Genomic DNA, 6,000 nt, shown 5'->3' with positions numbered 1-6,000 from the left:
CTGCTTCAGGGTTTTCTCTAAACACACTGTATAGCTTTCAGGAAAGTCTTTAACCAGTATCCCAACACCCTCTGGGCTATCACAGCACCCCGTATTCCTCTGGTAACATCCCTGCTCCATGGTAATTAATTTGTTTATTACCAGTCAGGCTGGTTAGACTGGCTCCCACATACGTGTATCCTTGGAACTTAATTTTCACAAAATACTTGGCACAGGCTAGGCTCTCTATAAATACAGCAGTCCCTCGCTATATCGTGGTTCACTTATCGCGGCCTCACTGTATTGCGGGATTTTTAAAAATATTATATTTAATTACTTATCGCGGATTTTTCGCTATATCGCGGGATTTTGCGGTACTGTATACGGATGTTGCTAAAGTTAAGTAGGTTTAAGAGTGTAGAATAAATTTAAGGTTCCCACTTCGTGGCGGGGGGGTGGGGGCTGGAACGTAATACCCGCAGTAAGTGAGGGAATACTGTATTAAATGGATTAAAAATGGAGATATAATTCCTGGCTTGAATTCATGTCACAAAACATTTACTGAGTCTGTACTATGAGCCGGGACATTATGATAACTCTGCTAATCTTTACCTTCAGGGAATTAATATTCACTTCTAATAGATTTAAGAAAAGGGAGACTACCTGGCATTTATTTAGGCTCAGGCACTGTGTTAGGTGCTTCACATGCGTACCTGAGTTATTACTGCCATTCTACAGATAGAACAACTGACACGCTAAAGGGTTAAGTAACTCTGCTGAGGTCAGGAGGGGCAGACCAGGGCTTTTAACTCGGACAACCTGACTCCAGTAACACTTGCCCAACTATTAGGTTGAAGGGTACCCTGTAAATTCACAGTTCGGTCATTAACTCAGAGCGGACCTCCTATATCCAGGTTATCAATATTGTGGCATTTACTTTAAAGTGAAATCAGTTAATATGACCAACGTGGGGAGCAGTTATGTTCTTTATTAGCCAGTGTGAACAGGTGAACAGAGATGCATCAGCTTTCTGTTAAAACAGAAAGGAATTTCGGTTTAGCTTCGGATCTGAACATTATTCAGTCAATAACATTTATTGAGCTCCCACTGTGCACAAAAGACGTGTTCCCTGCCACTTCCTCTGCTCCCCACATCCTGGAGGAGGGAAAGTGGGGAAGAAAAAGAGAAGGCAAAGAGATTGTGCATGATGGGCAGGTGAGCTCCCTGGGCTCCTTCGCCACAGCCCTGAGCCCGCGCCGGCCACGCCCCTCAGCCTCGCCCTCGCCCCCAACCCCCCTTTAAACTCCCGCCCCCTCTTAATGATTACCAATGCCTGGTCAGGGAGCCCGGAGGAGGCTGAGGATTGGCGGGCGCCGCGGTTGCCGAGGTGACGGGTGGGCCCGGCGGGGTCCCGGAGCAGGGCGAGGGCTAGGGTGCTTGGCGGTTTCCGCCGCACCCTGGCCGGCGCGCGTGGGCGGCCCCCCGCGCACCCGTGGCCACCACTAGCCCCGCGCTGGCTGGGGACGCGCCGCCCTCCGCCTCCGTCTCTGTCTCCACCGCCAGGACCTGCGGCCGCCTGCCTTGAGCACCGCTTCTCCGGCCAACGGTGCGATGGGCTGCGGGAACTCCACTGCCACCAGTGCGGGCGCGGGCCGAGGTGAGCGCAGCGGCAAACCGGGGGCGTGGGGGGTCCGCAGGGCGGGCCACCTCGGTGAGAGAGCCCAGGAGAAAGGCGGCTAGAAGGAAGGGTGCAGGGAGCCGGGGAGGGAGGGTATGCAGCCCCTTGTGCCCGCCCCCATTTTCGGGACAGGAGCAGATCGCTCGCTTTTGGAACCACCGAAAGCAGGGCATTTCCCCCGCGCGCGTGGGGGCGGTCACGCCTGGACGAGGAGAGCCTGCAGGGCGATCCTGGGGAGGGAGTGCGGGGAGGACTGGCGGCGGGGCTCCCCTGCGGCGGGTAGGCTGGGCGTTCTCCTGGGGGAGAGGGTTCCTAGAGATGGTGTGTGTCTGTGCCCTGCGTTCCCACACTCGCCCCTGTGCCCTCCCCCGCCGCCCAGGCCTTGCCCCCAGCCCCTCGGAACCCAGACGCTGCACCTGGAAAAGTGCAGCAGAGCCATTCAGGACTTTTTTGGTAGTGCTGCTGGGAGGATGCGAGTGGGGTTGAACACTGCGAACAGGGCTCTAAAAATTCCTCCGAGTCGGTCGTGATGCTTAAGATCGCTGGGACGTTCGCAAGATTTCTCTGAGAGGCTGCAGTATAAAGGGCGTTTTAGATATGTGACAGTTTTAGTATTAGCAGTGATCTGTTTTTATATATTTCATTTAAAAATAAAAACATACTGAAACTTCTTTTTACACCACTTTGTTTTGAGGATTGGCAGGTGAGGTCTTCTTGATTCTCCTAGTCACCCAGGCTTTGTATCAAGTGACTTATTCCAAAATTCAACCTTTCCCTTTAACCCAGCTACTGCCTCCCGATTTAAGAGTCTGGATCTGTTTTGAGTGATATCTGCTGACCTATTTTAGTGTCTGTTAGGATAAAGAACTTGTATCTCCTCCAACTGAGATCAATCAGATGCCATATCCTATCCCAAACAGCAAATGTAAACAGCCGTCTGATGCTGCAGTATTTCCTAGGGCGGGGTGGATGCCCTGTCAATGACTTTGTGACCTTGGGCCTGTCACTTCCCTTAACCCAGACCTTGGTGGAAGATGCAGTTTAAAATCCAAGCTTTATTTACTTAAAGTTCATTTTGATGTTCATAAGACTGGGATCAGATATGGAAATAAGCCCAGTTAACTGGCTGAGTTTGTTTTTCCTCCTTGGTTGACTGAGACTACACACACAGAATAGTTAAAGAGAAGGTGCCCAGGCAATGATTGATTGAAAAGTTTATCTCTTACAGGTAACGTTTATTATCTTGAATTAAATTCCTATCCTTGTGACATGCAGAGAGAGCTACCAAGGAACAAATCACTTCGATTCATATTAACAGTGACACAGGTTAGTTATTGCCTGATGCTAAGGAAGGCAAGAACAGGATTCTCAACGGAGAGTGGCCACAGAACTCTGAATGGAAACCTGGAACAATGTCAAGGCCACATCCCCCGCACACCATGAATTACATTTCTTAATGTAACATGCCCTGTGGCCCTTTGCGACCCTACTTTGCAAAAGGTTAAGGACAGTTATCCACATATAAAAAACAATCATAGGAAAGATTTGCAACAGATTTCCTTTAAAGTGGAGCCAGCTTAGTTCATTTACATTTTTATTACTGCCCTGCTTACCAGGTGTGGGACTAGAGAGAGGGGTCCCATTGCTTAGTCAGAGTGATGATAAGGTAGCTCTGACATGGTAATGTAAGAAAATGGGAAAATATGATTCCCCTTACACATATCTGGTTGATGTCCACCATCCCCCCCGCCTGTCCCCCCCAACAGGGCCACATCCCTTATTCCATCAAGGGAGGTATAGTTATGTTGAAAAAAACCACTTACAGCTCAGTCTTCTTGATAAGCAGCCTTTCTTTTGTTTTTGAAGGACAGCTCGTGCAAGAGCACGTTGTTCTCCAGCTTGCTCTTTACTGAAAATTACTTAGTGTTCAGAGAAGAGCAGGATAGGGAGTGCAGACTGTGAAACATCAAGGAGCAGAAAACATCATGAACAGGAAGTTACTGCGCCTCCTCTTTGAGGGATCTGCCCTTGCCTTTGAGAAGTCAGTCCCCAGCCCTTGCCCTGCTGGCGAGCCCTGCTGGCGAGTCCAGCTGGCAGGCTTGGGAATTTGGTCATTGTTATTTTGAAATTTTTTTGTTAGCTGGTGGTAGGACTTTAGTTTCAGAAAGGAAATGCATCAGGATGAGAGATGGCAGGTTTTAAAAAAACAAACAACAGACTGCACAGTTACTTACATTTCTTTCAGTTGTGAACTTTGACATCAGTATCAAATATGTGTTGACCGAGCTGCAAACTTGTGGTACTAAACCCAAGCGTGATGAAATGTGTGAAGTAAATGTCCTGGTGCTCTGGGTACTTGAAATGTACAACTTCTGAACCGTCCCAGGATCATACAATTCAATAGCTATGCTTAAGCTTTTCAGGAAAAAAAAAAAAAGAAAAGTACAGAGAAAGATGGTGGGAAGGATGCTGAACTTGAGTCAGGGAAGTGAGGTTTCAGCTTGACTTTGGTACTGTGCTAGTTGCATTACTGTGGCCGTTTCATTTCACTTATTTGGAGTTCCAGATTGAAAGCTCTCTACTGTAGTTATTACAGAGTAGTGGAATAGTACCATGTTGAAGGTGATATGGCTTTCCCTGATATCTTTCTAAAAGAACATGGCAAATCTACTTTCAAAGGAAGCATATTAGCACATTAGTAATAAAGTTCCCGAACCTGAAATCTCCATTATGAGCCCTGTTTTACTCTGTAACTAATTTATGTAAAACCAGATCATTCTTTCTCCCTTCCTTGAGCTATCTGGACAACTTGCCACTTTTGGCTTTTGTCTGGTGGAATTGGTTAATGTGACACATTGGTAGTTAGTAGTGTGCTTGAGTATGTTTGATTCTGAATGTCCGCTCCGTGGAGTAACTGAGATGCAGTAATATAGTCAACAGCCAGACGAAATCAGCCGCTAGATCAGTCAGTCCCTAGATCATTCAGATTAGATTTCCTTTACGGGAGATTTCTAGCCGTAAATGTAACACACACACACACACACACACACACACACACGCACACACATGTGCAAGACCACAGTACTCTACTGGGAATTTAGGGCAAGGGTCAGGGCAGCCAGCGATGATGGCTATAGAATGAAATCAAACTTTCTTGCTCTTGAGAAGTGAATAGTTTAGGTAGGAAGATTAACCATTTGGGGACAATTGCAAAGCACATAGAATACACATTGAACATGCATGTGGCCAGGAGGTGTTGAATAATGTAGTTCAGTCAGAGTAGGCTTCTGGGAGGAATTTGGCTGTCAGTCTAGATGGGATCACAAGATGCATTCTGATTACACAAGAACTCTCTCCATGTTAATGTTTTAGTAAGATCACTTTCTCCATGGAGGAATGTGATTTTTCCTTACCAAGAGCTATAGTAGGAGGGCTTCTTGTGTTTTCCATTCAGCGAAGATTCAGTACATTTTCCTGTGTCATCTATGGTCTAGACACCCTAAACTATACAGAAACATCTGGATTAAGTAGTCCATTTTTAAAGGGCTGTATTTACTATAAGGCAGGAAGCTTTTGCTCTCTGTTTCTCTGTCCCTGACCCCCCCCCACCTCTCTGTTTCAGCCATCAAATTTCTATCCTTTTGTTTACCTTTGGACATATTCCCTAACCAGGCAGAGGAATGAGCAAGCCTGCATTTGAGCCAATGATTTAGAACAGGTCAGTCCTTCCCTCTTATGTGGTCACACATATAGACTGTTAAGTGAGTCTAATGTGAACCAGAAAGTCCCTTAAAAGTTTGGATGGTTCCAAATATCTACAATAGCCTGTTTTAATACAGGCTGAGGCTGTAGAAATTCTTTGTAGCAGCAGAGTTATTTCAGAAGTATTCTGCTCGTGATAGTCGATTGGTTTGTTATAGTTTTTCTACCAGAGATGTGTAATTGACAACTATCTAATCATAATTTTGTGGGCAGTTTATTATCAGAATGTTTCTATCATGGTTCTTCTGCTATTTATTTAACAATAGTCTGAGGAGGAGACATTTAATAATTATTCCATTTTATCAGTGTACCCAGGGAGTTAATATAATTCTCTTGGGTCCAATTATTTAGATTAGTTATCCTCATCCCCAGTTAAATAGGTCTCATTGCATTATCTTTTGGTGTAGCTGTATAGTGCAGCCTTGATTTAAATCTATAAATGCGTTGGTGGTATTGAAATGCTCCCACTGTGCTTAGCATTAGTCTGGGCTGAGTAGTGGTGGAAATGCTATACAATTTTGTTGATATCAAGAAGTCCTGTTATCTTGTGCTATTCAGCTTGCTTAGGCCCCAGCCTCACC

At 46.0% G+C, this 6,000-nt stretch overlaps 1 long non-coding RNA gene across 1 annotated transcript in view; it reads left to right on the top strand.

Annotated features, from left to right (window-relative positions):
- Positions 1–1,313: 1,313 nt before the first annotated feature.
- Positions 1,314–6,000, top strand: part of LOC150011135 (uncharacterized) — a 36,340-nt gene continuing 31,653 nt past the window's right edge. The window contains exon 1 of the long non-coding RNA XR_016510642.1: positions 1,314–1,636. This is a non-coding gene — a long non-coding RNA (uncharacterized LOC150011135). The remainder of the gene's footprint in view (positions 1,637–6,000) is intronic.

Source organism: Furipterus horrens, unplaced genomic scaffold (assembly GCF_987537825.1).
Source record: "Furipterus horrens unplaced genomic scaffold, mFurHor1.1.pri manual_scaffold_4, whole genome shotgun sequence".
Lineage (NCBI taxonomy): Eukaryota > Metazoa > Chordata > Mammalia > Chiroptera > Furipteridae > Furipterus > Furipterus horrens.
This window is presented reverse-complemented; position numbering and strand designations above follow the sequence as displayed.